Source organism: Pseudophryne corroboree, chromosome 11 (assembly GCF_028390025.1).
Source record: "Pseudophryne corroboree isolate aPseCor3 chromosome 11, aPseCor3.hap2, whole genome shotgun sequence".
NCBI classification, from domain to species: domain Eukaryota; kingdom Metazoa; phylum Chordata; class Amphibia; order Anura; family Myobatrachidae; genus Pseudophryne; species Pseudophryne corroboree.
The window spans coordinates 269,212,116-269,236,460 of record NC_086454.1 but is presented as its reverse complement, the minus strand read 5'-3'; the positions used below and the strand labels follow the sequence as shown (position 1 = coordinate 269,236,460).

The 24,345-nt window shown below is 46.3% G+C and overlaps 1 protein-coding gene and 1 pseudogene across 5 annotated transcripts in view; both read left to right on the top strand.

The window, feature by feature from the left end:
* LOC134969438 (uncharacterized) overlaps nucleotides 1-24,345 on the top strand; it is a 191,348-nt gene that overhangs the window by 18,038 nt on the left and 148,965 nt on the right. The window lies entirely within an intron of this gene.
* LOC134971211 (5S ribosomal RNA) lies at nucleotides 14,792-14,910 on the top strand (annotated as a pseudogene).

Sequence of the window (24,345 nt, the reverse complement as noted above, 5' to 3'; positions counted from 1 at the left end):
GCGCTCGGGTTAACCGAGCAAGGCGGGAAGATCCGAGTCGCTCGGACCCGTGAAAAAAAACATGAAGTTCGTGCGGGTTCGGATTCAGAGAAACCGAACCCGCTCATCTCTAGTATTTACCCTGCACTGAAACAAAATAACCGACCCAAATGTAACTCTCTCTGCAAATGTTATATCTGCCACACCTGCAGCGCACATTGGGGGTAATTCCAAGTTGATCGCAGCAGGAATTTAGTTAGCAATTGTGCAAAACTATGGGGGTCATTCCGAGTTGTTCGCTCGGTAAAAATCTTCGCATCGCAGCGATTTTCCGCTTAATGCGCATGCGCAATGTCCGCACTGCGACTGCGCCAAGTAAATTTGCTATGCTGTTAGGATTTTTACTCACGGCTTTTTCTTCGTTCTGGCGATCGTAATGTGATTGACAGGAAATGGGTGTTACTGGGCGGAAACAGGCCGTTTTATGGGCGTGTGGGGAAAAACGCTACCGTTGTCGGAAAAAACGCAGGAGTGGCCGGAGAAACGGGGAGTGTCTGGGCGAACGCTGGGTGTGTTTGTGACGTCAAACCAGGAACGACAAGCAGTGAAATGATCGCAGATGCCGAGTAAGTCTGGAGCTACTCAGAAACTGCTACGAGGTGTGTAATCGCAATATTGCGAATACATTGTTCGCAATTTTAAGATGCTAAGATTCACTCCCAGTAGGCGGCGGCTTAGCATGAGCAAATCTGCTAAAATCCGCTTGCGAGCGAACAACTCGGAATGACCCCCCATGTGCACTGCAGGGGAGGCAGATTTAACATGTGCAGAGAGAGTTAGATTTGGGTGGGTTATTTTATTTCTGTGCAGGGTAAATACTGGCTGCTTTAATTTTACACTGCAAATTAGATTGCAGATTGAACACACCCCACCCAAATCTAACTCTCTCTGCACATGTTAAATCTGCCTCCCCTGCAGTGCATATGGTTTTGCCAAATTGCTAACTAAATTCCTGCTGCGATCAACTTGGAATTACCCCCATGGTTTTGCCCAACTGCTAACAAATTTGCTGCTGCGATCAACTCTGAATAAACCCCCATTTTGACTATTGCCCCCTATGGGTCCACTGAGTTGTGCATCTCCTTCTGGTCCACAGTGTCTCTGCTAATTGACCTTGGGGGTAATTCTGAGTTGATCGCAGCAGGAACTTCGTTAGCAGTTGGGCAAAACCATGTGCACTGCAGGGGAGGCAGATATAACATGTGCACAGGGAGTTATATTTGGGTGGGTTATTTTGTTTCTGTGCAGGGTAAATACTGGCTGCTTTATTTTTACACTGCAATTTAGATTGCAGATTGAACACACCACACCCAAATCTAACTCTCTCTGCACATGTTATATCTGCCCCCCCCCCCCCCCCCCCCCCTGCAGTGCACATGATTTTGCCCAACTGCTAACAAACAGCAGGAATTTTGATAGCAGTTGGGCAAAACCATGTGCACTGCAGGGGGGGGGGGGGGGGGGGCAGATTTAACATGTGCAGAGAGAGTTAGATTTGTGTGTGGTGTGTTCGATCTGCAATGCGACCAGGTCTGAATTAGGCCCTAGGAGCGGTTTGTGTGTCCGTGCGGACATGCTCTAGGCTGGATGAGCATGGCAACATCTGTAGATATGATTAGCCCTGTATGTTGAATCCTTTGCCCGTTTTGATTCATCGGTTCTCCTTCCAGCTGTGGCATGAGTGGGAGTACAGAGACCATGAAAAGCTTACACTAATTTGTATATAATATATTGATAATTTATTTATAACACTTCAAGGTATAATTCAGATTATTAACAAAAATAAATACAATTGATAAATGTAGGTGTTGCTGGGGTAGTACAGGGGGTTTGTTGTTCAGTAGATCTACAGTAAAAAGACAGTCAATAGGGCAACCTCAAATGGTCAACAGGGTCAACAGGTCAACAGGGAAAATGTAGACAGTAAATAAAGTCGACAAGTACAAAAGTCAACATGAAAATGGTCGACACAAAATTGGTCGACACGTTTTTTTTTTTGGGGGGGGGTGGGTCATTTTGTATGTTTCACCATATCTGAGCCAAATTAGTGAAAATGTGTACCCTTGCAGGCTCACTTCGCTCGCCACGCTTCAAGCAAAGTTCCCAGTCGTAGTCCACGTGTATGGTATATGGTGAATAAGTAGATAAAATGTATTTAAAATTAAAAATTAAAAAACTTGTGGATCTTAGCTGTTAACTTTTTGACCCTGTTGACCTTTTACATTTTGACCATTTGGGTTCTACCCATTGACTATCTTGTGACTTAAGGCCCATACACACTAGACGAGAAAGTAAAAGATCTTGCTCAGAAGGGCCAATCTGATCGAGATCTTTTACAATCTCATGTAGTGTGTACACTAGATGTCATCAATGTACAGACGAGGAAGGTCCTCATTAACGACAGGCGCAGCTTGGGCGTCGTTCCCCCCGCCGTCGCTCCCTTCCCCGCTGGCATTGGCAAGTGTGTATGCACTTGCCGATGCCAGCACCCCGCCGGGTCCCCGCCGCTGCCAATATCGGCATCGGTGGGGACTCGATTAGTGTGTATGTGGCTTTACTGTAGATCTATCAACCAGTTACTGTGCTGGGATAGTACTACGCACACCATAGCTGGAAGGGCAACTGAAGAATGGAGACCAGCAGAGGAGTGAGAGGCCGGCGCATTTGGCTCTTCTCCCTGGTACCCATATTGTCTAGAAACTGCCCTGGGTTAGATACATTATTATTATTATTATTATTATTATTATTATTATTATTATTATCCTATATTTGTATGGTGCCACAAGGGAACCGCAGCACCAATTTCAAAGTACATAATCAAATGAGCAAACACGAAAACAGCACTTACAGTTCAAGACAATATAGGACAAGTATGAAAAAACAGGGGTCAGGTGCCATCAAAGGGAGTATGGAGTATGAGATGTAAGTAAGTAAGTAAGTGTAAGTAAGAAAAGGAAAGGCACATAAGGAAAGAAGGCCCTGCTCTTGCGAGCTTACAATTTAAAAGGTGAAGGGCTGACAGACCAAGGTGACACAGAAGGGGTAGACAGTGAGCATAGACAAGATAGTTAGGAGGAGAGTTGGCTGGGTTTGGTGAAGAAGTGGGTCTTGAGCGCCCGTTGGAAGTTTTGTAGAGAGGTGGAGAGTTTATGGTGGTGAGGTAGAGAACTCCAGAGATAGGGAGCAGCACGTGCAGAATCTTATAGGTGGGAGTAGGAGCGGTAATCAGGTGGCAGGAGAGACGCGGTGCATTAGAAGAGTGAAAAGGATGGGTGGGAATGTAAAGAGAGATAAGGTCAGAGATATAAGAGGGAGAAGAGTGGGTGAGGGCTATGTTTTCGATTTTTTTTTTTTTATCATTCTATAACCCTTCTACATACAGTATGTACTGTATTGACCTTGCAATAGAGTAATGACAAGTTCTAGAACTCCAGATACTCTGCCATCTGTGAAGCATCAGGGGACATATAGTTCATCTGCAGTGCTCAGTGTCACTGTGCCTGCTGGTATTTATCCATCATTTGCTGCAGTTTGAATAGGGACTGGGAAATATAATTTCCAATGTCTCTCACAGAAAAGTGACAAGAATGGAGAGCAGCTGTGGTCACACATATAGATTTAACTCAGGGACATTTTAAAACAGGAAGGGGCCCATGTGCGGCTGTCCATTGGTCCCCTTCCACTAGAAAAGGGGCTGACACATGCATAATCAGTGTTCTGGAGTCGCATGTGGCATATTTCCAAAGAAGTCACCAGACTGCTGCCTTATCCCAGTCCCAGATGCCATAATGTATGCCTGTGAGCGGGAATGGACAAGCAGCCCGGACAAAGCAAATCTGTTTCCCTCACTCAGCTAGCGTGGTGTTCTCACTGTATACAGTACACCAGTGAGTCTACTTAGCAAGTGATGAAAAGTCAGTTTTTGCCAGAGACAGGGCTTCTTCCTATCCATGGAGACCTACTGCCATGCTGTATCCAGCCGTAGCCACTGCTGGCGAAGAGATTCAGTAGAACTGGGGGACCAAATCGGAGTTTCCAGTTCCACAGCACACGTGTGATTGTGAATGAGCAAAGCCAGATCATGGATGTGCAGATGCACGGAAGACTGGCTGATGATAGGCTTAAAGTGCTGCTGCAGTCAGACAGTACCTCAGGGCAGCCGAGCATCACTCACATTTATTCTACAATTGCCATAAAACATACCTCCCAACTGTCTCGCTTCCAGCGGGACAGTCCCATTTGTTTGCAGTATCCCGTGATGGGGAGAAGTTGTTGGAGGGCTGACTGACTCCCCTGCAGCAGAGAAGCAACTGAATAGATGCTATGAGATGCGCATGGCATCTATTCACAGTGCAGGGAGAACCTGGGGGCAGCCCGGCATCTTGGAGTGAGTGATGGAGATAGGGTTGTACCACTGGCCATGCTTCTTTTGTCACGGGACACTGCTCACTTTTCGGGCGTGCCCGAGGACCCAGTTTAACCAGAACAATGTTGGGAGGGCGATGGAAAACCAGCCCTATAGCCACCTAATATTAAACAGACCCACTAGAGCAGAAACAGCTGTTTTGAAAGTGCACGGTTTGTTCCTCACTGAGGGGCCTACAGTATTTATCATATGGAGAACATCTATAGCAGGCATTCCCAACCACGGTCCTCAAGGCACACTAACAGTGCAGGTTTTAGTGATATCCAGGCTTCAGCACAGGTGACTTAATTAGTAGCTCAGTTATTTTGATTTTACCATCTGTGCTGCAGCCTGGATATCACTAAAACCTGCACTGTTGGTGTGTCTTGAGAACCGTGGTTGGGAATGCCTGATCTATAGGGTCACTCCATAACTTTGCCGGCACTAGCTTCATATTTCACCAGCTGTCCTCCTATCGCAGTAATCTCAGTGTGGCAGAGGCGTCAGAGAGGAAACAGTGCTGTGTTATTGAAGTCATTTCTTTATGTATTTTAATTTTTTTACTCTATTTTCTTTATACATATTTATTGATTTTTTTTAACCGCTACTGGAATTCCAGTGCAGTGCACATATGTTCCGATGGGTCATGCTTGCACAGAAGGGACGAGGACTATTTTTGCAGCAGTTACCATCTAAATAGGAGAACGCCCAATAAGTATTGTCATAGACATTTAGTGAAATAAGCATTCTGAGGCTGCTCATGCAGAACACGGGTTGCTGTCAGGACATATTGGTAGGATTACATGTTCTGGCAGGAGAGATGCAAATATCTCCAATTATGATACTTAGCACCGATGTGCACTGACTCTCCCAAGTTGCCCTCTGATCCGTGTGATGCAAACATGTCACATCATCACCCACAACAAGCTCAGGCTGCGAACATCCTAATTGCCTAAATGATTTCCTGCTCATTTTCCGCACTCAGCAGCGTGAAGACAGCAACAAATGTTCTAGATGACCCATGTCTATATCTCTTTATGTCATTGCTTTTCTATTCATTTATTTTTAGAATTAATATCGTGAAATATATTGTTTCATTCAAACTGAAATACATTCCCTTCTACACATGAATCCTACAGTCCTCGTCCCGGAGGTTGAGGATATTAAGCACAACCTGCACAACACGATGCATGTCTGGTTCTCGGCTGAAGCTTTCCAAATCCCATTCATTTATTGCTATTCAGCTAAAATGGGTGTAGTATGATATGCAGGCGGTCGGGCTCCCGGCGGCCAGCATACCGGTGCCGGAATCCTGACCGCCGACATACCGACAGCTGGGCGAGTGCAAATGAGCCCCTTGCGGGCTCGCTGCGCTGGCCAAGCTGCGGGCACAATGCATGCTATCTATTCTCCCTCCAGGGGAATTGTGGACCCCCAAGAGGGAGAAAAGCTGTCGGTATGCCGGCGGTCGGGATTCTGGCACCGGTATGCTGGTCGTCGGAAGACCGACCGCCGGCAAACTGAAGACCACCCGCCAAAATAAACATCCTCCCTTTTCCCTTTCTATACATGTAAGGCTTATATACCAGCTTCTACATGACTGTCCCATGCAACCCTCTCCACTCCAACAAAAGTTCCCTAATTTAACTATCCCATTGTTCCCATACCTACAATTCCTTAGTTGTGCACAGGAGGTATTACACGCCCTCATTGAGGCGGAGCTTACTTGTAGCTTGGATGGTGCGCTGAATCGTCACCCTTCAAGGCCTTTTTCTATTCCCTATGTTTATTCATTTTCTCATCCACTTTCATGTTTTGATTCTCTCACTAGTGGAATGGGAAAATGTAATATCTGATTTTCCAGATGTTAATCTTGTTACCATTGTCCAGTTCTGCACTAAAATGAATAAACAGGGGGGAATTCAAATGTTATCACCCCCGATCTCCCACCTAAAGTGACAGGAGATCGCAGAAGGCGATATACAATTGATGTCCCCTATTGCGCTGATCGCGTCCATTAGTGTCGGGTTTAGCTGCTAAACCGGACTAAACTAATGGGCGTAATCGTGAAAAGTGCCGTTTGGGCACCCAAAATGATCACTTTTCACACATTTCCGCTCACCACCCTTGACGGGTGCGAGCTGAGATGTAGACGCCAGCAGCCGATTGCACCCAAATGGAGCAATGTTAGAATAGCTCCCTTCAACGCCATCTAGTGACTGCCGGCGGGAATAAGATTTGAATTCCGCCCATAATGTCTACCTGTTACGTCGCAAAACTTCTTAGAATACTACATAGAGAATACTCCTAAACTGAAACATTTCATGGGCTCAACTACCACCTGGAAATGCTACAAATGTGACGCCCTGTCACCAATACCTTTCACTTTTTATAGTCCAGTCCTAGGGTGAGGGCATTTTGAGGTCAGCTACAGCGTTATATTACTTACACCCTACATAAACTGCCATTATATCCAAGGAATGGGCCTTTTGGAATGTTATGCCAACCCCCCCCCCCCTTTCCTCTTTGAGACTGCCCTAGGAACACATGATTATTCCTTACCAAATTAGCAGTGGTGGCCAAGAAATTGATATAATCGTAATGGCTAGCTGGTACTCCGGATACTACCTGTATTAAATTATTAGAATTATTATTGTATTGGAATTATTTTTGTATTAGAATTTTTTAACCAGTCACTAAATGTAGGTGCCATTCCAGAGGACTGGAAAAGAGCAAATGTAGTTCCAATGTACAAAAGTGGAAGCAAGGAGGTTATTCCGAGTTGATCGCTCGCTAGCAGTTTTTAGCAGCTGTGCAAACGCATTGTCGCCGCCCACCGGGGAGTGTATTTTCGCTTGTGCAGCAGAGCGCCTGCAAAATCATTTTGTGCAAAACAAGACAAGCCCTGGACTTACTCTTCGTGTGCGTTGATTCTAATGTTGGAGTGTTGGCTTTTGACGTCACACACCCGTCCCGGAATTCGCCCAGTCACGCCTGCATTTTCCCCGGCACGCCTGCATTTTTCCAAACACTCCCTGAAAACGGTCAGTTGCCACCCAGAAACACCCACTTCATGTCAATCTTCTTGCATTGTGCCGTGCAACTTAAAGTTTCGCTAGAAACTGTGCAAAACCACAAAGGTCTTTGTACTTGTACGTCGCGCGCACGCATTGTGGTGCATACGCATATGCAGAAATGCAGATTTTTAGCCTGATCGCTGCGCTGCGAACAACAGCAGCTAGCGATCAACTCGGAATGACCCCCCTTGTCTATTCTAGTGTGAAAGGGACAAAATGAATCAATGATCTCTCTGTATCCTGTTTAACTTGCAACCAAAACTCTTATTATTGGGCATTAGCATAAGGAGTGATGTAAGTCGGCTTTATCCTGATGATATTTGGGACACCTGTGTGATAAAGCTAATCCCATTATAAATTGTCTGTGAGGAGAAAGGTATGTTCTGTGAATCACATTATAAAAAAGCTCTTGGTACATAGTTGAGGACAGGAGCTTACAGGAGGGGGAGGCATTTGATATGCCGGCTATCGGGATCCCGGTGCTCACCATACCGACGCCGGAATCCTGACAGCTGGCATACCGACAACTATTCTCCCTCTTGGGGTATCCACGACACCCCTGAAGATACGCGCGTCACCGTGCCAGCAGCGTGGCAAGTCCGTTAGGGGCTCTTTTGCGCTCACCCCACTGCCTGCATGCCGGCGGTCGGGATGCCGGCGCTGGTATGCTGGGCACCGGGATCCCAAGCGCCCCCATAACATATTACACCCTACAGGAGGTGTTAAGAATACAAAATATGTGACAATAGGTAATGACAGTTTGTGTTTGTGTCAACTATATACTGTACTAAAGACAGAAACACCTTACAAGACTTACAGAGATTCAGCTGCTGTTGGCAGAAAACATTGATTACTGTAGACAGCCGTAAACTCCACATATTGAAAGTGAAAAAGGTTTAAATACACAGTGGGAGACAGAGCTGGATCACTTTCTTTCTTTCTTTCTTTCTTTCTTTCTTTCTTTCTTTCTTTCTTTCTTTCTTTCTTTCTTTCTATGTATTAGCACATGTACTTCATATATGAGTCTCAATGTGCATGTCTCTGTTATGTTCCATTGTACAGTATTTGAGGATAATGTACTATATTAGTTGTTTCACGTATTCTGACTTAGAAAATATATGCTACAGTACTATCTTTTTGTGATTTTATATTCTTTATATGCCTTAGAAATCTTCTTTGATTATACTATGTTGTAGGACAGTATCTCAATACAATACGTATGTATCACGACATATGTATGAACTCCTCTCCTTTTTGCAAACTAAGATGCAAAAATGAGGAAAAAGTACACAATCTAGGGCAGATTCTCAAAGGCGGTCTTCAAGGCACCCAACAAACGAAAGACAAGGAGGGGGTGCAAGAGGAGGAAGAGGACGACAACCACAACAGTGGGATCAGTTACCACCAAGGAGACAACCAGCACGGAATACACGCAGAAGGTAACTACAGACTCCTTAATCCCAGCAGATACCTCTTCACAACTCAAAATTATTAATCTCTCAGCACATAATTTAGATCACGATCAAATCCAAGTTTTGAGCAAAGGTCTTTCTTATTCTCCAACTGAAAAATTCAACAGATTCCAATGGGAAAAAGATTTAAGACTTTTTAGTAGAAAGTTACTTCTCACGAAGTTCCACAATAGAAAAGTTACCTCGGAGACTGGTTGTACCCAACCCAACCCGACTGAAGCAAGTGACAACATGAATACACTAGACCTGTCAGGACCGGAACTGGAAGCCCTGGAGGCCTTACAGGCACTGGAATCAGAATCAACACCAACCATGGATCCCCAATGGGAGGTCAGCACGCGGTTCATCTGCAAAAAAAGATCTTCATTCTTTCCGACGGAGCAGACGAGCCTAGAGATACAGATATTTACCAAACTAGTATCAAAAGAATTTGATCACATACACCTCCGGAACACCAGAAGATTGTACAATTCCAATCTATCCAAGAAAGAACTTTATGCCCTAAGAGAGATCGAATCATGGCATGATGTTATTATTAAACCATCAGACAAAGGTGGGAACGTGGTGATATGGCCCCGAGAACAATATATACAGGAAGCATATCGACAGTTGGAAGACCAGACGTGCTATCAAAGAGTATTACTAAACCCCATGGAAAACTACAAGACATTATATAATAAGATCTTGACCAATGCACATGCGGAAGGTACTATAACATCTTCAGAATATCAGTATATTCAGACAGCACATCCCAGTATCCCCACGTTTTATATGCTCCCCAAGATACATAAGAACATGAGACAACCACCAGTCAGACCGATCGTATCGGGGATAGGATCACTCACTGAAAAAGCCAGCATCTTTGTCGACTTACATCTACGACACCACGTATTGGGCCTTCCTTCCTTTGTCCAGGACACCACTGACGTCCTTCGCAAGATTCATGATGTCAAACTAGAGAAAAATCAATATTTAGTCTCTCTGGACGTTGAGGCACTATACACTTCAATTGACCATGATAGAGGACTTGAAGCTGTTAACAATTTTATGAACATGGAAGGTATGGAGAAATTCCATCTATTTCTAGCTGACTTACTTCAATTTATACTCCGCCACAATTTTTTCACTTTCCATAACAGATTCTTTTTACAGACCCGGGGCACAGCTATGGGGGCAGCGTGTGCCCCCACGTATGCTAATATCTTCTTAGGATGGTGGGAACGTGAATTTGTGTTCAGGGACAGCAATGATGTCTTTACAGCCAATATCATCATGTGGGTAAGGTACATCGATGATATTTTGATGATATGGGAAGGTGATGTACAGATGCTACTCCTATTCATTGAACATCTTAACAATAATAACCTCAATATTCGCTTTACCCATCACATCAGTCAAGATGAACTCCCATTTCTGGATGTCCTTATTTATAAAGATGAAAATGAAATGCTTTCAACAAAACTGTATAGGAAGGAAACATCATCTAACACTTTGTTACATCAAACTAGCTCCCATTTCCCTCCCACAATAGAGAACATACCTAAGGGGGAATACTTACATCTAAGAAGGAACTGCTCCAACGACCGAGACTTTGCAGAACAAAGCAAAGACCTCTCTAACAGATTACGTGAGAGAGGCTACAGCAATACCTCTATCAAGAAAGTGAGCAGAAATATCCAGACCACTCAGGGAGAGCATTTAATTTTTGAAAAGAAACAAAAGAAAAAAGAGGATAACATCATCAGATTTGTAGGGGGCTTTTGTCAAGAGTGGCATCAGGTCAAACAAGCTATCCAAAAACATTGGGGAATTCTCCAGTTGGACCCCATTCTATCTGAAAAACTTGGATCACAAGTATCCATGAGTTGGAGGAGATCGAGGAACTTGAAAGACAGACTGGTGTCCAGCCATTTCCAATCATCCCGAGGGAGATCACAGACTACGACTGGTACATACCCTTGCGGTCACTGTAAAGCATGTCAATATATTCTCAAGACCGATCACATTCAGGACCGCTATGGAAAAGATATTAAACTCAGGCACTTCATTAATTGCTCTACGGAAGGAGTGATCTACTGCATTGTGTGCGGCTGTGGACAAAAATATGTGGGCATGACGACCAGAGCCCTCAAGCAAAGAATTCTGGAACACGTCGGATCTATTCGCAATGCGACCAAACATCTACAAAAAAAGAAGCAAATTACCTCTGTAGCACGACACTTTGTCTCTAATCATGCAGGCCGATGGGATGAACTCAGAGTTTGTGGACTAGAGCAAGTTAAACTTGGTATACGAGGAGGAGACTGGACCAATACCCTTCTGCGGAAGGAATGTGAGTGGACCTTCAGACTGGACTCATTACATCCACAAGGACTTAATGAAACTATTAATTTTGGAGCATTCCTTCCAACCTGATTAATTAATTACTTGCTCTGTATATATGTATACTAGTACATTACGCTAGTAATAACCATTATTTTACATAGGACCAGTGCAGTTACCTCATCATAAACCCCCCCCCCCTTCCATTTATCCTCCCCTTTTTTCCTCCCCCTCTCCCCCTTCCCCCTCCCTCCCTTTTTTCCTTTTTCCCCCTTTTTCCCCCTCCCCTTAACCTCTTACTACACTATAGCACTGTCACTTTATTCACCAACCAGTTATCATCAACAAAATTCAATTATCTTTTCACACATTTGTTCCAAAAAAAATTTTTCCACAAAATAATTTTTTTCCACAATACAACTTTTTCACAAATATCTCTTTACACTTCCTTTATACACTTCATTAGCATCAAACATTTTTCCCAATATACACCAACAATTATAGCACTTCCACGTCCTTTAACAAATACGTTTCACAGCACATCCTTCTCAAGCAGTCCATCATTTAGGGCACAATTTCCTCACTTTTCACAGATTTTCCCTTTGTTCTTCCTTTCTTTCCCACACAATTCCATTCATTCATGTCACACTCACAATACATTCCACTGCACTATTAGTTTTTTTCACCACCATACAACATGGTTCATATATATTTTTTCCCACACTATTTAATCAACCATAATCACTATTTTCTATCATACTAATCGGACCAATTCACCTATCTTTAATTATACGGTGTGGGTTTCCAACCACAATTAAACCTTCTTTAAGTGGACTTATCTATATGCAACGTCTCCAGGTTTTATAAAATCCAAATAGTACTCATTCTCTCTTTTAAGACATTTTAGTAGCATTGAGCAGGACATCTATTCAGGAATCATCTATCTCTGCAATTAATATTAAGCTCATTCTCACTAAATGGTGTCAGACCTAATCTTGTTAGTAATTAACAGTTGTAGCCCATGAGTGGCTACCTGCTTAGACTTAAGCTAGGTCCGGACACCTCATGTTCACGCTACCCGTGAACAAGCAACTGTGAAACGTACGTCGGGGAGGTGAACGCGGTCACGGTGAGCGCGCTCACGTGACCAGAGACCGGCAGGAGAGGAGACCAGGCGAGCCGCATAGACGCACAGCTGATGAAGCCGGGTGGTCAGCGGCATACAGGGAGCAGGAGAAACATATAATTTGTTTACAAGTATTCTCTCCTATCTTGCACACTATGGGGTATATGCAATTGCGGTCGAATTCCCGAAATTGTCGAATTTCGGGTCATTTTCGACCAAAAAAAAAATTTGCCTATGCAATTCAGTGCTTTCCGACCAAAAAACGGACTTTCAAAATTCGACTTTTTGCAATTCGAATTTTTGCAAATTCGACTTTTCTGCAATGATACAAGTGCTGCAATTCGACCAAAGCATATACAATTCAAGTTTGGAAATTCGACAGCAGTGCTTTTAGACAGCAAATTCGTCATTTTCAATCCGCCACACTTTGGAGGGTGAAAACAATAAAAAAAGATTTAAACATGTTTTTTTTGGTGTTTTTTTTTTTAGGAATAGCATATCTATTTATATTAGAAGGGATTAGGTACTTTTTTTTTTTTTTGGGAGGCACAAATATTATTTATATATTTTTTAAAATATATATATATTTTTTTTTTTTTTTTTTTTTATTGCTGGAACGGTAAAATCCTTAAAAAAAATGGCGTGGGGTCCCCCCTCCAAAGCATAACCAGCCTCGGGCTCTTCGAGCTGGTCCTGGTTCTAAAAATGCGGGGAAAAAATTGACAGGGGATCCCCCGTATTTTTAAAACCAGCACCGGGCTCTGCGCCTGGTGCTGGTGCCAAAAATACGGGGGACAAAAAGAGTAGGGGTCCCCCGTATTTTTAACACCAGCATCGGGCTCCACTAGCTGGACAGATAATGCCACAGCCGGGGGTCACTTTTATGCCGTGCCCTGCGGCCGTGGCATTAAATATCCAACTAGTCACCCCTGGCCGGGGTACCCTGGGGGAGTGGGGACCCCTTCAATCAAGGGGTCCCCCCCCCAGCCACCCAAGGGCCAGGGGTGAAGCCCGAGGCTGCCCCCCCCCCATCCAATGGGCTGCGGATGGGGGGGCTGATAGCCTTTTGTGATAATGAAAAGAATATTGTTTTTTCCAGCAGTACTACAAGTCCCAGCAAGCCTCCCCCGCAAGCTGGTACTTGGAGAACCACAAGTACCAGCATGCGGGAGAAAAACGGGCCCGCTGGTACCTGTAGTACTACTGGGAAAAAAATACCCAAATAAAAACAGGACACACACACCGTCGACAGTAAAACTTTATTTCATACGTCGACACACACATACTTACCTATGTTCACACGCCGACATCGGTCCTCTTCTCCATGTAGAATCCAGGGGTACCTGAAAATAAAAGATCAATATACTCACCTCAACCAGGGTCCAGAGATAAATCCACGTACTTGTAGAAAAAAACAAACCGCAAATACCCGACCAAACGGACTGAAAGGGGTCCCATGCTGACACATGAGACCCCTTACCCCGAATGCAGAGAGACCTGTCAGTGACAGCTGTCACAGAAAGGTCTCTAAAGCCAATCAGGAAGCGCAACTTCGTTGCGCTCACCTGATTGGCTGTGCGCTGTCTGAACTCAGACAGCGCATCGCACAGCTCCGTCCATTATATTCAATGGTGGGAACTTAGCGGCTAGCGGTGAGGTCACCCGCCGGTCAGCCGCTGACCGCGGGTTAACCCCCCCGCTACCCGCAAAGTTCCCACCATTGAAAGTAATGGAGCGGCTTTGCGATGCGCTGTCACAGCACAGACAGCGCACAGCCAATCAGGTGAGCGCCACGGAAGTAGCGCTTCCTGATTGGCTGAAGGGACTTCAGTGACAGGAGTCACGTGATGTCCCGGCATTCGGGAGAAAGGGGTCTGATGTGAAAGCATGGGACCCCTTTCTTAGTCCGGTGGATCGGTGTTCGTTTTTTTTTTTTGCCAAGTACGTGGATTATCTCTGGACCTGGATTTACCTCTGGACGCTGGAAGGTGAGTATAATTTTTTCACAGGTACCTCGGATCGTCGGAGACCGTGGCAGTCGGCGTGTCAACATAGGTAAGTATGTGTGTGTCGGTAGTGTGTAATAAAGTTTTACTATCAAGGTGTGTGTGTACTGTTTTTATTGAATATATCAAGGTGTGTGTGTACTGTTTTTCATTGAATATGGTGAATTCCGGCAGCCACCTGCCGGAATTCACCTGGCGAATTGAGTCGAATTAAAAAACGGCAAAAAATTGCCGCGATTCGCCGTGATTTGCATATACCCCCATGTGTTTATTTTAATAACCAGGTTTATGGTTTGTCTAATAGCTGCATACCAGCTGTAGTCTTTTTGCCTTATCAATTCAAAATCTACTACCATACCACACCGCGCATGCCCAATCTCGTCTGATCTTGGAAGCAATACGGTGTTGGGCCTGGTCAGTACTTAGGTGGTTGACCACTAAGGAATACCAGGTGTTGTAGGTTTTTTGACAGGACTACTTTGGTTATTGCACTAACCTCATTAATTAATGCCTGGAGGGCCTAGTATTACTGCCTTATATATATATATATTTTTTCATCTATATATTCACAGTCTTAGTTTCAAGTTGGTGGTTTACATTGCCTAACCACATTTTAAACAAATAAATTTTGTTGGTGTACTCATATCTTACTTAAAGATTATTAAAGGTTACGTTTTAATTATCTCACATTTACATTATTACTTAATATTCAAATCCAAACTGTTTCCGAGAGCGAGTGCTCCCAACAAAGGTCACTTTTCTTTGCTTTCTTTTTCCTTAGGCACTCCAACGGTCCAGGTTTTAAGAATATCCATGCTAAGCCGGGTGTGGATCATAGGGTCGACCACACTTAGGTCGACAGTGTCTAGGTCGACCACTATTGGTCGACAGTAAGTAGGTCGACATGGTCTCTAGGTTGACTTGGTGTCGTTTTCTCCGTAGAGTGACCGGGAACCCCAATTAGTGCACCGCGTCCCCTCGTATAGCTCGCTTTGCTCACCATGGTTTGGGCAAGGTGCCTCGCTATGCTACCAATCCCAACTGTAGTCCACATGGATCGTAAAGCATGAAAAAGTTATAAAAAATGGAAAAAAAGTGAAAAACTCACGTCGACCTTCTGTCATGTCGACCTAGAATGTGTCGACCTAGAGACCATATCGACCTAGAAACCATGTCGACCTACTTACTGTTGACCAATAGTGGTCAACTTAGACATTGTCGACCTAAATGTGGTCGACCTAGAGACCGGACACCGCTTGGCCACAGGTGACTTAATTAGCACCTCCGTCAGTTTGATTTAACCATTTGTGCTGAGCCAGGGATATACCTAAAACCTGGACTATTGGGGTGCCTTGAAGGCCGCGTTTGAGTACCTCTGATCTAAGGTAAAAAGGCAAAAGACAGATGTGATACGAGTGACCGGTGCCATGCATTGTTATTAGAGAGTTATGGGAGAGTGTATTTTAGCATAGCAGGGCTTTGAACGCATATGCAGCCCTGGTATGCTAAAAAGGTTTTATGCAGAACAAGACTAGCCCTGCAGTTACTTAGCCTGTGCGATGGATCCAGCGATGAAGGTCCCGGAATTGACGTCAGAAAACCGCCCTCCAAACACCTGTACACGCCTGCATTCTGATCTCCACCCCCGTAAAATGGTGCATAAGCGATCGCAGCCTTGCTATGCTAAAATACACTCCCCCCATAGGCGGTGTCTAGTTGATCGCACAAGCAGCAAAAAGTTGCTATGTGCGATCAACTCGAAATGACCCCTAGGGTTTTGTCCAACTGCTTACAAATTTGCTCCTGCGATCAACTCTGAATTACCCCCTTTAACCAAGCAAATATATAATTACCACATTACTGGACAAACTGAAAAAGTAGGGGCCAAAGCCCCCTTTTCCATTTTCAAGGATTAAGATAATCTTGTATTTAATGCTGGGATGCAAATAAACTGGTGTATACCACAGGATCAAGATTGGATATTTTCCCCTCCATGGAGTCTGGAGACACTTTTTTATTGCATTTTTATTTATATATTTTGTGGCAGATGCCTTATTTTCATTTATCACAGCTCCCAGTTACATGCATGTGAGCATACCTGTGTGTCCCAGTTACACGCATGTGAGCCTTGTTTATTTTATTTGTATTTTATTTTTAATAAAGCAGCCTCTTAGATGTTTTAGCAGCCCTTCCTGAGCACCCACAGCAGACCCGGATGGGGCAAGTTAAGTTTGGGTGGGTTCGGTACAGTACTAAGCAGGACTGTGCAGTGAATTTTTTTTGTTATTAAGCCCCTGCCCTAGTGGCGCTTACCACTCTACAGTCGAAAATCATTTCATACTATAAGTAGGACTGTAGGAGGAAGCACTGCTAATCTCTGTGCCAACAGGATGTCTCAGTCTGGCAAGCCAGACATCTTCCTGGCTGTAAGCCACCATGAGACGCCATACTGGGCCTTATTCAGTAACTGTTTGTGCCTCACAGGAGCTCCTGGCCCATCTAGTGCTGCAGTGCAATGGAAAGCTGATGCAACGCAAGATCATTGAAACTCTGTGTTACGTCTGAGGGTTGGGTTTGGGTTGGACAGGTGTTTGTGGATGGAGCTAACACAGAGGAATTATAAATTAATTGAGGAGGCTTTAACCAGATATGGTGCATAGACTTGAAAATATCGATGTTTTAGCAGTGACAAGCCCAGAGGCAATTATAATAAAGAATACAACTTTTATTAAAGAACAATCCATGATTCACTGCAGTTACTGTATGCTGTCAGAAGATACCAGGTTAGCCACAGGAATGATGACTGGAATGAAACTGGATTGGACTGAAGAAGACAAAATTCAAATAACAATAATATCCTGGATTGGACTGTAGAAAACAAAGCTCAAGTAACAGTAATATCCCAAATTAAACTGGATTGGACTGTATTGCTGACTGGGCTTGATCCGGAATCTTGACACTTGACAGTATTAAAGTAAGTCACAGTTCAAATGACAATAGTATCCAGAACGGACTGGAGTGCTCACCGGGCTTGATCTGGAATCTTAACACTGGCAGTATTGCAGAAAGACACTGTTCAAATGACAATAGCATCTGGAATGGAACTAGAACAGACTTTGGTGACTTTCCTCTGCCATCTCTGTCCTGGATCCTGCATCTTTCTGCTCACTGGGATAAACAGCTTGCCAATACCATGAGTTTCCTGAGTCCTGAGTTCTCTGCCTGGAAGGTAAGAGTTAACGAGCTCCACCTGTGGTGATTAATCTTCTGTGTGAGTCTGAATTCAGCAATCTGAAGTTTAGGCCTAAAAGCTAGCATCCTCTGTTTGTTTGCAGAAGTTCAGGCTTCAGTGTTCTTTCGGCCTGCTAGGCCTCACTCCACATCACAGCCTAGTCTAGAGTACTCACATGACAGTGGCTGTTCACCTGACCCAGAGCTGTCCAATCCTGTTCCAGCCTGAGACTCTCTGAATCACCTGACACTGCTCACTAATCACCAAGGAAAAGGAAGTATAAGTCAGTAGACTTGAGTTGGAAACTCTGCCAGTTCCTCGTGTCACACACAGCACTGTGTGAGCTTAGAAGCTGAGCTCTCTAAAGGTAACACTTGTACTTCGGTTCCTGTATTACTCTGCTCCTTTGCTACCCAGTCTGGATTATAGTTGTGTTACCATTGATATCCAGTATTTCTGCTGCGGGGTACACTGGGCTCCACAAGGAATGGACAATGGGGTGTAGAGTAGGATCTTGATCCGAGGCACCAACAGGCTCAAAGCTTTGACTGTTCCCAGAATGCATAGTGCCGCCTCCTATATCACCCCGCCTCCCTGCACAGGATTTCAGTTTTGTAGTTGGTGCTGCAGTAGCAGGCACTTAACAGAGGGGCTGCTCCAGGCAGCCCTAAGAAGAGATTTTTTTCTGAGGAAAAAAGTGAAGACTTCAAGGGCAGCAGCAGTGTTACATGTCAATGGACATTCACGGCTGCAGCTTCAGCTCTCCCCAGCGGCGCTGTACACTCCCGAGCCCTGGTTGCCGGGTAACTACAGCAGGAGGCTCCGGTTTTCTTCTTGTCAGGCACACACGACGGGGGCTCTCCGGGATCACGTGGCCGCGCTTCGGGAGGTGGTTAGTGGGTCCCCCTTGCGGGACCCAGCCTTTATCGCGATCCGGCGTGGTCAGTGGGAGGCGGGCCGCGCGCGCTGGCGGTGGACACTGTGGCAGTACAGGCGATCCCACTAGATCACCAGGACATGGGACTGGTCAGGTTTTCTCTATAAACCATTTTATTAGAGCCCGCAGTACCCGGTGGTTTTGCCAGCAGGGGGATAGAGCTTGGACCTGAAGCCCCTCCCCCAGCCCCAGGGCTCCATTTTCTGCAAATATTCCCGCCCTGGAGCTGCATATCTGTCTCTCCCTCACTCCCTGGCAGTGTCTGCGGCGCCATTATCCCTCACTGTTCCTGGGAATGCTTGGGCAAATCCTCCTATGTAAAGCCGCCTGGTTGTCAGTGCTGTGACTTTACAAGACACTTAAGTATTCTACCTGCCTTTTTTAGTCAGTGTTAGTTAAGAAAGAGTGCACTTAGTCAGGGTTTCCTAGTACAATTACCCTGTGATATACATCCAGTTCTTACTGTGTACTGTTATATCTATTGTTATATAGCTGTGTAAGCTATTCCAGTGCAGTATTATTGTTAGTAATAACGGGATGCGGTCAAGATGCCGCCGGCCGGAATCCCGGCGGTCGAAATACCGATGCCGGAATCCCGACCGCCACAATCCCGACATATTCTCCCTCCGTGGGTGTCCACAACACCCATAGAGGGAGAATATAATAGTGTGCCGAGCGTAGCGAGGCACCGTGCCCGCAGCGTGGCGAGCAAAGCGAGCCCGCAAGGGGCTGCGTTCCGCTCGCCGCCCCTGTCGGGATTGTGTGGTCGGGATTGTGTGGTCGGGATTCCGGCATCGGTATTTCGACCGCCGAGATTCCGGCCGGCGGCATTTAGTACTGATCCCGTAATAACCTCTGCATTGTACAGACTGTGACTATTTGTGTGTGCATTTAATAGCTGAGTGGTGTCCATTTGGTGTCTTTCACTCAACCTGCTATCCTTGTAATCTATAACCTTAGGGGGCTTAGTGCGTCAGGTTTTATCTAATATAGGATTTTCACAAAGATATACTGTATTACGTATTTTTCTCTGTGATTTAGTCACCATATCTCTCCTTTATCTCTGCTGGTGCTGACTACACTGCGCAGGGGTTTGGGCTAGAGGTATTGTGCTGCTGACAAATTGTACTGTGTTACCTGATACTGCAAGTTATATCATGTCTGCTTCTGAAGGTAATGGTTCTGGGGCTGAACACACTTCCGGTGTTGCTGAAGCCGCAGATACCTATGAGGAGAATATAGCAGCTTTGGGCTCTGGTTCTGGGGGCTCCTTGCCCCCCAGTGGGACGGTGGCAACGGGGGCAAATAATGACCCGCCATGGGCCACTTTTTCCACGCTTCTGCATACGCTAGTTCATAAACTAACACCCCCTATGGGACCCCCAATGCCGGTGCAACCGTTTGTGGTCCCTGCAGCTAACCCGCCTTGGGCGGATGATTTATCTGCTCAAATAAAGAAGTTGAACCAGTCCCTGACTACTAAAAAGTCTGACCGTCGCTCGCCTACGTCCAAGGGGTCCTCTAAGCGAGCGCTTGTCTCCTCACAATCCACTGCTGTCACTGACACCTCGTCGGATGAAGACGGCACTTACACTGACCCCACAGGTTCTGACTCAGATACAGCTGATGGGGAGGGTGGTTCACATGTGGATGTTCCTGATCTTCTGGAGGCTATTAAGTTAATTTTACAGATTACGGATGATCCCGAGCCATCCGTTCCTCCTAAGAAACCAGATAGGTTCAAGCGTCAGAAGGTGATTAAACAAGTTTTACCTCGCTCTGACCACCTAATTGATATACGTCAGGAACCCTGGGAAAACCCGGGTACGAAGTTTGTGCCTCAAAAGAAGATGCTGGCTCGCTATCCCCTTGCGCCGGAGCTGTCTAAGAATTGGGAAACGCCTCCTCCAGTGGCCTCACATGTGGCTAGGATGGTGGTTTCCTCAGCTCTACCGGTCACCACCGTCACGTCTCTAAAAGAGCCTATGGCTAAACGTGTGGAGGGTTGTCTGAAAGCGATTTACACCCTCACAGGTGCTGCACAAAGGCCCACTATTGCAGCTACTTGGGCTGCAGAGGCCATTGAAGCATGGGCCTTGGAGTTAGATGCTGAAATCTCCTCTGACCATGCTAGACAATGCTTGTCTTATATTGTCACAGCTTCTCGTTATATTAAAGAGGCGGCTTCTGATGCCGGTATCCTGGCAGCCAAGGCCTCTACTATGTCAGTCCTGGCTCGCCGGATATTGTGGCTGAGATCCTGGTCTGTGGATCTGGACTCTAGAAAAACCCTGGAGGTACTCCCTTTTAAGGGAGATATTCTGTTTGGGGAGGATTTAAATAAGATTGTGGCTGACTTGGCTACTGCCAAAACTGCCTGTCTGCCAAGTACTGCTCCTTCTGTGTCAAAGGCTAAAGGTACTTCCTTTCGTCCCTTTCGTCCTTCAGGTAAAGCAAAAGGTCAGGCGTACAACAAGCAGGCCCGCACTTCCAAACCTGGTAAGCCTAAGCCCAAAAGAGCCTGGGCGGCCCGTCAGCCAGCTTCCAAGACAGATAAGCCTGCCGCATGACGGGGCGGGCCTCCCTCTGGGGGATCCCATGGTGGGGGGCCGGCTTCTAGGGTATACCCAGGAATGGTTGAAGACCACTTCAGATGCCTGGGTATGGGAAGTCGTCACTCGAGGTTACGCCATAGCCTTCAAAAACCGACCCCCTCATCAATTTTGCCAGACAGATGTCCCGTTGGACAAGACAAAGGCAAACACTCTACATTCGGTGGTACAGACCCTCCTGGATACAGGAGTCGTAGTACAGGTGCCTCTTGCGCAGAGGGGCCGGGGGTACTATTCTCCGCTGTTTCTAGTCCCGAAACCGAATGGGTCCTCCCGGCCCATTCTCCACCTCAAGGCATTGAACAGGTTTGTGAAGGTTTGCAAGTTCCGGATGGAAACCTTTCGCTCTATAGTTCTGGCCTTGGAACTTGGGGACTTCATGGTCTCCCTGGATATGCAGGATGCTTACCTGCATATTCCTATAGCAGTGTCTCATCAGCAATACCTGAGATTTGCGATTGGCAACTGCCATTACCAGTTTCGGGCGTTACCTTTTGGTTTAACAACGGCTCAGCGAGTCTTTACAAAAGTCATGGCGGTGATGCCGGTGGTACTCCGCCGTCAAGGGGTCAGGATACTGCCGTATTTGGACGACTTGTTAATCCTGGCAAATTTCCCAGAACTTCTCCTGCGTCATCTAGATGTGACGGTCCGGTTTCTGCATGCCCATGGGTGGCTCATCAACTGGAAGAAGTCATCCCTGATCCCTGCTCAGAGCATGGTGCATCTGGGAGCACTATTGGACACTCACAACCAGCGGTTGTTCCTGTCTCAGGAGAAAGTCCTGAAACTTCAGGACAGGATTCGTTGCTTCCTATCTCGTCCGCAAGTGTCGATACATTTGGCGATGCAGGTGCTGGGCCTCATGGTGTCAGCATTCGACATGGTGGCGTACGCTCAATTTCACTCTCACCCTCTCCAGAGGCTGATTTTAGCCAAATGGGACAGCCTGCCTCACCGGATCAGGTCTCAAATTACCTCATTGACTCCGGAGGTCTGTCTGTCGCTGCTCTGGTGGCTCCGGGACCAACAACTGTGCAGAGGCCGTCCATTCTGGATATCTGACTGGGTCCTGTTGACGACAGATGCCAGTCTAAGAGGCTGGGGTGCGGTGCTGGAGCAACACTCCCTTCAGGAGCGGTGGACCAAGGAGGAGTCCCTCCTCTCGATCAATATTCTGGAGTTGCGGGCGGTCTTCAATGCCTTGATCCTAGCCCAGCATTTAATTCAGAACCATCCTGGTCAAGTACAGTCGGACAACGCCACCACAGTGGCTTACATAAATCATCAAGGCGGCACTCGAAGCCGCCTAGCAATGAAGGAAGTCTCGCGGATTCTACGTTGGGCAGAACGCCATCTACCGGCCATATCGGCAATATTCATTCCGGGAGTCCTGAATTGGGAAGCGGACTTTCTCAGTCGTCAGGACGTGCATGCCGGCGATTGGGGCCTCCATCCAGAAGTGTTTCAACTCATAGTGGAAAGGTGGGGCCTTCCAGACGTGGATCTGATGGCGTCTTTACACAATCACAAGGTTCCGGTCTTCGGAGCAAGGACAAGGGATCCTCAAGCAGCATTCGTGGATGCGCTGGCGGTACCGTGGAGGTTTCGGCTGCCGTACGTGTTCCCTCCGGTGTCACTCCTGCCCAGGGTAATTCGGAAGTTCAAGCAAGAAAAAGGAATTCTGCTTCTCATAGCTCCAGCGTGGCCCAGACGGCACTGGTTCTCAGACCTGCAAGGCCTATCGTCAGAGCGTCCAATTCTACTTCCACAACGCCCAGACCTCCTCGTTCAGGGCCCCTGTGTCTACCAGGACCTAGCCCGGCTGTCTTTGACGGCGTGGCTCTTGAAGCTTCCATCTTAAAGGCTAAAGGATTTTCTGAGGCGGTCATTCAAACTATGTTGCGGGCCTGGAAACCGGCTTCTGCTCAGATTTACTATAGGGTCTGGCATTCTTACTTTGTTTGGTGCGCATCTAACGATTATGACGCTTCCAAGTTTAGTATAGCCAAGTTGTTGGCTTTTCTTCAGCAGGGCCTGGACTTAGGCCTGTGTCTGGCCTCCCTCAAGGTTCAAATATCTGCCTTGTCGGTGTGGTTTCAGAGAAAAATTGCAACCTTACCTGATGTGCATACCTTTACTTAGGGCGTGTTGCGTATTCTACCTCCCTATGTCCCGCCTGTGGCTCCTTGGGATTGTCAGTGGTTTTGGAGGCATTACAAGAGTCTCCGTTTGAACCTTTTGGTTCAGCTGACCTTAAGTGGCTTTCCCTTAAGGTGGTGTTTCTGTTGGCTATTGCTTCAGCTAGAAGAGTGTCGGATTTGGGTGCCTTGTCCTGTAGTCCCCCATATCTGATATTTCACCGTGACCGGGCGGTTCTTAGGACTCGTCCCGGCTATCTACCTAAGGTGGTTTCTCCGTTCCACCTTAATCAGGAGATTGTAGTTCCGGCACTTGTTTCTCCTGATCTGTCTCCCAAAGAGCGGTCTTTGGATGTGGTACGGGCTCTCCGTATCTATGTGAAGAGAACTGCTCCTATTAGGAAATCTGATTCTCTTTTTGTTGTGTTTGGGTTTCACAAACGGGGCTGCCCTGCTCACAAGCAAACTCTTGCCAGATGGATTAGAATGGTGATTGCACATGCTTATGTGAAGGCTGGTCTCTCTGCTCCTGATCACATTAAGGCCCATTCTACTCGGTCTGTTGGACCTTCTTGGGCGGCCCAACGTGGTGCGACCCTTGAACAATTGTGCAAGGCGGCTACGTGGTCCTCTGTGAACACGTTTATAAGGTTCTATGCCTTCGATACTGCCGCTTCCCAGGATGCTTCCTTTGGACGCCGGGTTCTTGTGCCCGCTACAGTGCGTCCCCTCCCATAAGGAACTGCTTTAGGACATCCCCATTGTCCATTCCTTGTGGAGCCCAGTGTACCCCGCAGCAGAAAACGAGTTTTATGGTAAGAACTTACCTTGGTTAAAACTCTTTCTGCGAGGTACACTGGCTCCACAAGGCGCCCACCCTGATGCACTTAGCTTCTTTGGGTTGGTATGGCATTAGCCGCTGACATGTCTCCTGTCGTGAGAATGCAGTGTTGTGGCTACTAATCGATGTTGTCTC